Raw genomic sequence first — 10,010 nt, 5'->3', positions numbered from 1 at the left:
TTTTTATACTTTGATGTTATTGAACTTTATTGAACTATTTTATTGGACTTTATATGCTTGATTATCTTTCTTTTCAAAAAAATAAATAATTAACTTATAAGTTTGGTTATCTTTCATTTTATTTATTTATTTATACTCCTTATTTTGTGAAGAATTGAATATTGGCAATAGCATCAATAATGAAGATATGTGCCTTGCTGATAATGCAACAACTCATACGATTATCAAGAATAATAAATTTCTCTCCCATCTTGTAATGCAATAAGTCAATGTTGGTACTATATTTGGTATTGCAAATATTATTGAAGGCTCTGAAAGAGCCAATATATTGTTGTTACCTAGAGGAACTAAGTTATGCATTGATAATGCACTATATTATTCAAAGTATCCTAGAAACTTGTTAAGTTTCAAAGACATCTGTTTGAATGGATACCATACTGAAACAAACAATGAAGGAAATATGAAATATCTTTATATCACGGGACTTAACTTAGATAAAAAAATATTTATTGGAAAGTTACGTGTCTTTTCCTATGGTTTGTACTTCATGTATATTAGTACAATAAAAACACAAAATGTAAAGCAAAAGTTTAAAATCAAGATAAACTTATTGTTTGGCATGACTGGTTAGGCCATCTCAGAAGTTAATAATTGAAAATTAATGTGGACACCCATTGAAGAACCAAGAGATTCTTCAATCAAATAACTTCATATGTACTACTTGTTCCTAAAGGAAGTTAATAATTCGACCATCACTGACAAAAATTGGAAACAAATCTTTCACATTTTTAGAATGAATATGGGGTGATATTTGTGGAAAAATATACCCACCATGTGGACCATTTAGATATTTTATGATTTTCATTGATGTACCAACTAGATGGTCACTGATTGTTTATGGTCAACTTGTAACCAAACATTTGCGAGATTGTTAGCCTAATTAATTTGACTAAGAGCTCATTTTCCTGATAATCCAATTAAGAAAATCTGTCTTGATAATGCTGGAGAGTTTACATCTCATGCTTTTAATGAGTATTGTATGTCTTTTGGAATTGATGTTGACATCTTGTAGCACATGTTCATGCATAAAACAGACTTGCTGAATCACTCATTAAACATATAAAACTAATTGCAAGACTATTGCTCATAAGATCAAAACTTCCAATTTTTATTTGGGGACACGAAATCTTGCATGCAACTTTATTGATTCACATCAGGCTAAAATATCTTGAACCATCAATAAGAGATTTATTTATGGCTCGATTTGTTAATTGCCATTTTGATGAATAAGTTTTTCCAACATTAGGGGGGAGACTAAGCAGTTGGAAAAGGATATTAGTTGGAAAGAATTATAATTATCACATCTTGATTATTGCACAAAAGAATGTGAACTAGAAGTTCAAAACATAATTCATTCACAAAACTTAGCCAACCAATTACCAAATGCGTTCCTTAACCAAAAAAAGGTGACTAAGTCACATGTTCCAGTTGGTAGTGCTCCAATAAGAATTGACATCCTAGTTGGACAATTTAACATTCTAAAGATTAAAATTCTAGAACAAAAAAAGGAGCTAAAAAGCAAGATGGTTAGATTGAGGATACGGAAACTCCAAAATATTCCTTAGACATAATTAATTTTTTCAGATCCAAAAGAAACTCAGGTACTTGAAATTATTGAAAATGAAAAGATCTCAATAAATTATGTCATGAATGGAGTATGGTGGAACTGAAATGAAGTCAACATTGATGATCTATTTTCATATAACATAGCACTAAATGTATTAAATGATACACAGATCAAGAATCAAAGTCAATCAAGAATTGTCAACAAAGAAATGATTGGCCAAAATGGAAAGATGCAATTGAGGTAGAATTAGACTCGCTTTCTAAGCAAAAAGTTTTTGGACTTGTAGTCTGTACACCTGAAGGTGTAAAACTAGTTGGATATAAATGGGTTTTTGTGCAAAAACTAAATGAGAATGGTAAAATTGTGAGATACATAGCACAACTTGTTGCTCAAAGATTTTCACAAGACCTAACATTGATTTTGAAGAAACATATTCACCTGTAGTAAATGCAAGTATTTTTCGATACTTAATAAGTCTGGTTGCATAAGAAGGACTCAATTTACATCTAATGGATGTCGTTGCAACCAACTTGTATGAGTCTCTTGATAATGGCATTTATATGAAACTCCCAAAAGGAATCAATTTGCCCAATAAATCATTTTCTAGAAAGAATACTCAATCAAATTGAATAAGTTTCTTTATGTACTAAAGCAATCAAGATGCATGTGGTACAATCATCTTAGTGAGTATTTGTTAAAGGAAGGATATAAGAATGATCCCATTTGTCCATGTATTTTTATGAAAAGATACAAAAATAGATTTGTCATAATTGTTGTTTATGTAGATGACATAAATATTATTGAAACTCCTGAAGAATTTGAAAACGCCATAGATTTTTTAAAGAAAGAGTTTGAGATGAAAGACCTAGGAAGGAAAAAACTCTGTTTGGGATTACAAATAGAATATTTAAAAGGAAGAATTTTTGTGCATAAAAAAGCTTACATAACTAAGGTGCTTAAAAGGTTCTACATGGACAAATCTCACTCATTGTGCACTCCAATAGTTGTAAGGTCTTTAGATGTGAATAATGATCCTTACATACCTCAAGAAAAAGATGAAGAACTACTTCGTCCTAAAATATTATATCTTAGTGCTATAGGAGTATTAATGTATCTTACTAATTATACATGACCTGATATATCATTTATTGTTGATTTATTAGCAAGATATAGTTCTTCACCTATACGAAGACATTGGAATGAAGTGAAGAACATACTTCGTTATCTTAGGGGCACAATGGACATGTGCTTGTTTTATTCAAATGTTTCAAAGTTAGATGTAATTGGTTATGCAGATGCAGGTTATTTGTTAGATTCTCATCATGGTAGATCATAGACAAGATGTTTTTTTTACATGTGGTGGCACAGCCATTTCATGGCAGTTTATGAAACCAACCATAACCACAACATCATCTAATCATGTAGGAATTTTAGCTTTACATAAGGCATGTCACGAATGTGTTTGGTTGAGATCTGTAATTCAACATGTGTGAGAAACATGTGGTTTATCTTCAGGAAAAATAACACTGACAATCATATATGAAGATAATGTTAAATGTATCGTTTAGTTGAAAGAATGATACATTAAAGGAGATAGAAAACATATTCTACCAAAATTCTTTTTTACTTATGATCTTCAAAAGAATTATGATATAAATGTTCAACAAGTTCGTTCTTGTGAGAATCTAGCAAATCTCTTTACAAAGTCATTGCCCAAGAAGACTTTTGAGCAACTAGTTAATAAGATTGGACTTTGACTTCTTAAAGATAATTATCTACATTGGGGGGGGAGAAATAATAAGTTTTGCACTCTTTTTTCCTTATTGGGTTTTCCTGATAAGGTTTTTAATGAGATATGTGATAACGTATTAAAGAATGATACACTCTTTTTCCTTCACTAGATTTTTATCACACAAGATTTTCCTAGTAATGTTTCAACGAGACACATCTCAGATAATGGACATCCAAGGGAGAGTGTTATGAATAATCTGTTGTGGATGTCCATATCTTCCTTTATATTTGTTATTTATCTTCATTTGTATTTATCTTTTGTAACTCTTCATGTACCTTTTGTATCTATAATTAGACTACTTGTAGCATCCCATTTTTATATATAATTATAAAAATATATTAGTTTTTATTAAATATTTTGTTTTTTTAAAATAATAAAAAAATATGTTGGATTATATGTTTTTGGGTCTTTAGTCTTGGGAAGCCCAATTCAACTCTATATGCTGATAGGTTCTCTAAAAATCTAGTTTGTTCCTTACACCATCTCATTTTGTTCTCTTTGAGGATTGTGCCATCAGAATCACGAACGAAGGAGGGAGACAAAACATAAAGGATCGTCGTCTCTGCCGCTTTGCTTTGAGGAACACATAATCGAGGTAAGGGGGAGAGTGAGATTATCTTGTGGGTACGATTAATTACATGAGTATTTATAAGTGATTTAGGATTTTTTTCCCTTTGTGTCTCAATTAAGGATTTTGATGAATTATACTTAATTGATATTGATATATATGTTTGGTTTATGTCGTGTATGCACTTGATGATTTTTTTTCCTTTCTGGAATGCTAAGAATTGTTCTAATATGATAATTGTGCTCTGCACCTAAATTGCATACGCATAAAGTAAGTAAAGGAAGTAACCAGTGGCGGTAGTTAATTTGCCTGATTATAAAGCTTTTTATTTTTTTTTATATATGCATTTCGCATATATGATCGACTGCATGCTATTTGAATTTCCAGTAGATGCTATTTGAATTTCCAGTAGATGCTATTTGAATTTTTGGTGTAGATGGCAGTGATAGTTTCTTATAACTGATTTTTTTTCAATTGAATTTATTTTGACATTTAAGCCTACAAAACTTTTTTTCAATTGTATATCACATTAATCTTTCTTTTTTTTTAATTTTTGTCTAAACTTTATGCTATACAGATTAAATGTTGATTGTCTTTAGTATGATTCTAATGTTCATTCCTCCCTTTTTTTAGATAATTCATTTGTGATTATTTTTGTAGACCATCTTTATCCTGTGTAAAATTATTAGAATTACTATTATCATACAAAAAAAAAAACAATTAAAACAACTATTAGAAACATCATAACATATACTTTCCTAAAAAAAGACATATATTACTTAACAACATATGATGCACAGAAAAAAAATAAAAATCGCAGTCGATGCAAATGAATTATCTTTTTTTTTTCTACACATACTTCTTCAATTTAATCAAATCTCTTTTTTAACGATGATCTCACAAGATTAAATATAATGTGATCTCACGAAATTAAATAATAGATATCGATAATTTAAAATGTTGGTTGTACATAAATTACACTTAAGCCTCATCTTCGTAGCATAGATTTATCTGTACAAAGTAATAATGAAAATATGATTTTCAATTACTTTAAAAAAATAAAAATTTAAGGCTAAAAATATTTACAAAATTAATTTGAGTCAAAATTAGTTTAAATTTTAAGCTCCTTTTATATACCCATTCATTTCTTTAAAATACTATACTTGCTTTAAATAATGATGTTCTACGTAATTTTTATTAATAATCATTTTATGATTAAAAATACCAAATAAAACAATATTTTTAATAACTTTAATTTGTTAACAAATACAAGGAAAAAAACTAAAAACCCAATGTATTCAAAACATTGTTAAATTATTTTGTTTGTGGTTTTTTTTTAATTCTATAATATCAAGATTTCAGTGAGATTTGGAAATTTCCTATAAAAAAATATTTTCAAATACCTAAGGCATAAATATATAACTAGGTTTTTATTCACAAGAAAAATTTAATTTTTTTGTATAGCACAAAAAATACACAAGACTTCTGATAACATCAAATCTAGAGGATTAACATCGTCTTCCTTTTAACATTTGTTACTTTAGCAGTTTATTTAACAATATGAAAAATTCAAGTGAACAATCAACATAACAACAACGAGAAAGATGGAGACAAAACTATAGAAATGGAAGGAATAGAATGAGCATGGAGCAAGGACAACATGAATTATCTAGAGGGCGAGCAAATTACCAACAAATGAGAGATAGAGGAAAATAAGTGGATCCATCATGTAGTACTCCGATGTCAAATACTATACTAATTTTACCATTTAAATCTTCCACATGGTTTCAAAATGAAGCAGGACCAAGTAATGCATATTTGCCAAATACTATGAGATTGACATCATTACAACAATTAGCTCGATGAACAAATTATCAACAATTTAATTCAGGTAAAAAAAATTATATATGTTTGTTACTTTTATGTGTTTTCTATGATTATAAATTTTAATTGCTGGAAAATTCATGAAATATGTATTTAACTTTTATATTCAATAAACACTTTATTTTTTAGTTTATTGATTATCTTTTCCTATTTATTAATATTTATTATTATCTCTACATAAAACACTTTATTATTTCATTTGTTTAATTAATAATGTAGATCGTAATTTGGATTCAACAAGGTTTAAAGGAACGAATGACAATGAAGCAAGATCAAGTAATAGGCATATTAATGACCCTGTTCATGGTTTGTACAATTTTTATGACAATCTATCATAAAATTATAATTACATTATATATTGTCATATTATAATTGCGAATCATTTTTCAATCAAAAATCGATACTCAAAACAATACAACTTTTATGGAAGCATAAATGTCCAATGTGCATACCCAAGACACAAACAATGAAGTTAAACTTATTAACTTTCAGCCTCCCCTATATTAGTTACCTTTTTTTTTTGTTCATTTCATTAAATTTCACACGTCCTTATTTGTCTCAATTTTTTTTGGTATTTTTTTACTAATTAAGTCAAAGTTGGTAAATAAATATATTAGTGCATACTGCTACAAGAGTGAGTGAAAATATTTTGTCATTTATAAAATAATATCAAACTCAATTAAGAGTAGTCACAATTATTTGAATTCTAACATTTTTTATTAACACAAAATTGTCACACCAATTCTCACAAACACATAATAGTGCTCATAATTTTCAAAATATTGCAACAATGATCAATTTTCTGTTACCTTCTCCAACTACATGTAGACGTTGCCATGCACGTTTGTTTTATCATGAATCAAATGATATGTGTTGCACCGTGGGAAGGGTTCATTGCCACAAATTAATGCTCCTCAAGAGTTGTTTGAAATATTTTCAGACTCCATGTATGAAGGAAGACATTTTAGGCATCATATTAGAAGTTACAACCACATACTTTCATTTACTTTACTTGATTTTCATCTAGATCAAAATATTGTCTTAACTGGACATGGTATATATAGTTTTCGTTGTCAAGGTTTCAATATATCACAACATAGTAGGATTCTATCAAAATAAGGGTTGATAACTGATGTGCATAAACATATTTTGTAATTAAGACATATAGGAATTATCAATATTCTTCTCTTTTATTGCTTCTTTTTGTGTGAATTATTGAAATTTTGACATTCATTACCTCTACACTCATCTTCCTTCCATTCCCCCTCATTTTATCCCTTTTGTAGTTAAGTCTCTCCTGACAATGAGAGGTTAAACCACTCATTATTGCAGAGCTTTCCACCAAACTCTCTTGATGTAATGACTCTTACTATCTATTTAATGTTATTACTAGTTTTCATTGTCTCTTTTTGTGCTTATTCACATGTAGTTGGTTTTATCACCCATATATATGCTATGTTTATAGTTTAGGCATTGGGAAATATTTTTAATCCTTAGAATCGGAAAGAGCATCTAAATGCCTCATTGCTAGGGATAGTGTGAGGTTGTTTAACATGTTTATGCATCTCCATTAGTCATGCGGTTCAACTAATTTAATTCTTGAGGGATTAAGAAAGAAATTAGGGAAATTAGGCTTTCTCATGTGAGAAATAACAGTTAGAGTACATTAATAAATGTAGGTGATAACTAGAGTAATATTAAATAGAGAAAAATTAATTATATCGTACCAAGATGAGTTTTGGTAGGAAGCCCCCAACATATTCAACTTCTACGTTCACAATCCTTCGCCATTCCCAGTGTTAGTTTTTCTTGCTCAATCATAGCTTAGAATCGTATAATTATTCAATTTACAAAAATGATTCAAATTTCACTTCTTAAATCTATTCATTAATTGTACAAAAATTGGATATATATCATCTTGAGTACAGACAAAATTTATGTGGAAGCGATACTCGATCTTATCGTTTTAAAATACTATTTGGACGAATTGGTGTGTTTGTCAATGAGTTAACACAAACCACATTACTTGCAACAATACATCTATGACACATAGCACGAGTTATAAAATAGAATGTTTGAAAACCCTGAACTTCATGAAACCATAGTTTGCAAGTTACAACAAATACTTCATCAATGCAATCCTTTTGTGGATATGTTTAGACAACTCGCTCTACGTTTGGATGTTCATGAATGTTGCAACAGCGCCTGTGTGCTAGTTCTCATAAAGTAAGTAAAGGAAGTAATCGATAGTGATAGTTAATTTGCCTGATTATAAAGCTTTTTATTTTTTTATATATGCATTTCGCATATACGATCAAGTGCATGCTATTTAAATTTCCAGTGGATGCTATTTGAACTTTTGGTGTAGATGGCAGTGGTAGTTTCTTATAACTGAATAGTTTTTTTTTTTTCTCAATTGGATTTATTTTGACATTTGAGCCTACAAAACCTTTTTTTCTATCTTTTATGATGTTGTGGTCATGATTCACGTGAGCTATTATATACTTGGGTTTTTTTTAGTTTTGCGACTTCCTGGTTTGCATCTCTCACTCGTGGTTACATATATACTACTTAGATATTCATTTTTGACATTTCAAATTTATGTATTATATATGCGTAGCTACGTACATGTACCTTCAGAATGAATTCACTTAGTAATTATGCTTCCACCATGTTGCGTATAGTATTTATTTATATATTTATGAATTAGTTATATTCTTATATTGGTATACATAAAATATGATTATACACATACATACATATGGATGCATGTTTTTGTTAACATGCGTGTGCGTATATGTCATATTTTATATTGATAACTAATATCTATAATGTTATAATATTATTATGGCATGATCCAAAAAATTATCATTACGTTGGAACTGAGTGTCATGGTTTGATCTTGATGCATATGTGTATGTTTGTGCTCTGTGAACATTTGTATGAATGTTATAACATATGAAGCTTGATGCAATTGAATGTGTCTATGCTTGATGTTTCGCTTTGAATGCATGATGCCAATGCACATGTGTGGATGAAATATAACATGATATGCGTATGTGTTACGATAATCTAGTCTCCGCATGATAGGAATTTGCAAGGGACTTTGAAAATAAACCATGTGCATATTGTTTGTGAATCATGTATCATGTTGTACATATGTATTTTTGAAGTAAAAGAAGTTTGTGAACCTAATCAGGGAGGTCATGAATGAGTTGGCAGATGACTCTGACATTGGGGTGCAACAGTTTGCAATCTCTTTTAAGCTCATGTTGATCACATGAGTTTGAGTATCCTTGCAAGGTCAGAACATCCTAATGCACCGTCAACGGTGTCATCTTAGTTAGAGTGATAGTGTCGGATTGTCCACAGTGTGGAAATTTGTCGACTGTCACAGACTCTTGGCCTACATTCACGAAGTGTTTTTGAAATTGTACCACATGCATACGAATCCATAGGTTAAATATGCATCATCGTGCATGTATGTCTATTTGTATGAGACATTTGAAGTGGATGTTGTGTTTGTGTGATACAATTATTTATAGTGTATCTTATCTCTTTTTGTCTTCTTTGAACTTTAAATGTATTGTGAGATATATCTTACTCCCTATTTGTTTGTCTTGTTTGTGTTTGGATAGACAGTCACCCTTGCAGGTGAGATTCTACATGGTCATGATAATGATGTTGGAGGAGAGGAGAGGCTCAAGGCCTCTATTTATTTCTTTTATCTTTAGTTTTATTTTGGGATTGTAAAGTTCTTATGGGTTATGACATCAGGAATTATTTTTTATTGTTTAATGTATGTTTTCTAAAATTAAATTAGTAATTTTATTTCTTAAGGTCGATTATGTTTAAGGACTTGTAAGGTCAAATGTGAGCCAATATATTTTATTGACCATTTGAGTATTTATTTGAGTTTGAATTATTTGAGTTATCTATGTGATGACCTTTACCGCAAGATTATGAAAGTTTTAAATTTACTACTTTAATGAAAATTATTTTTTTACTACTTTAATGAAAGTTTTAAATATCTCAATTTTAAATTTTAGATTACTAGATAGATTATGCTCATGAATCAATATTATGCTTATCATTATGTTTGTTCTATCTTATGCTTACTTTCCTATTTTTTTTAAGTG

General features: G+C 29.4%; 1 long non-coding RNA gene across 2 annotated transcripts; it reads left to right on the top strand.

Annotated features, from left to right (window-relative positions):
- Positions 1–3,860: 3,860 nt before the first annotated feature.
- LOC114398331 lies at positions 3,861–9,779 on the top strand. Of its 2 annotated transcripts, XR_003663579.1 has the most exons (4): positions 3,861–4,014; positions 5,789–5,878; positions 6,091–6,177; positions 9,510–9,779. It is a non-coding gene; the product is annotated as an uncharacterized LOC114398331 (long non-coding RNA). The 2 variants fall into 2 exon arrangements; XR_003663578.1 differs by lacking the exons at positions 5,789–5,878; positions 6,091–6,177.
- Positions 9,780–10,010: the final 231 nt, after the last annotated feature.

This window comes from Glycine soja, chromosome 19 (genome assembly GCF_004193775.1).
Source record: "Glycine soja cultivar W05 chromosome 19, ASM419377v2, whole genome shotgun sequence".
Classification (NCBI taxonomy): Eukaryota; Viridiplantae; Streptophyta; class Magnoliopsida; order Fabales; family Fabaceae; genus Glycine; species Glycine soja.
Note: the sequence above shows the minus strand (reverse complement) of the source record. Positions and strands in the feature narration are given on the sequence as shown.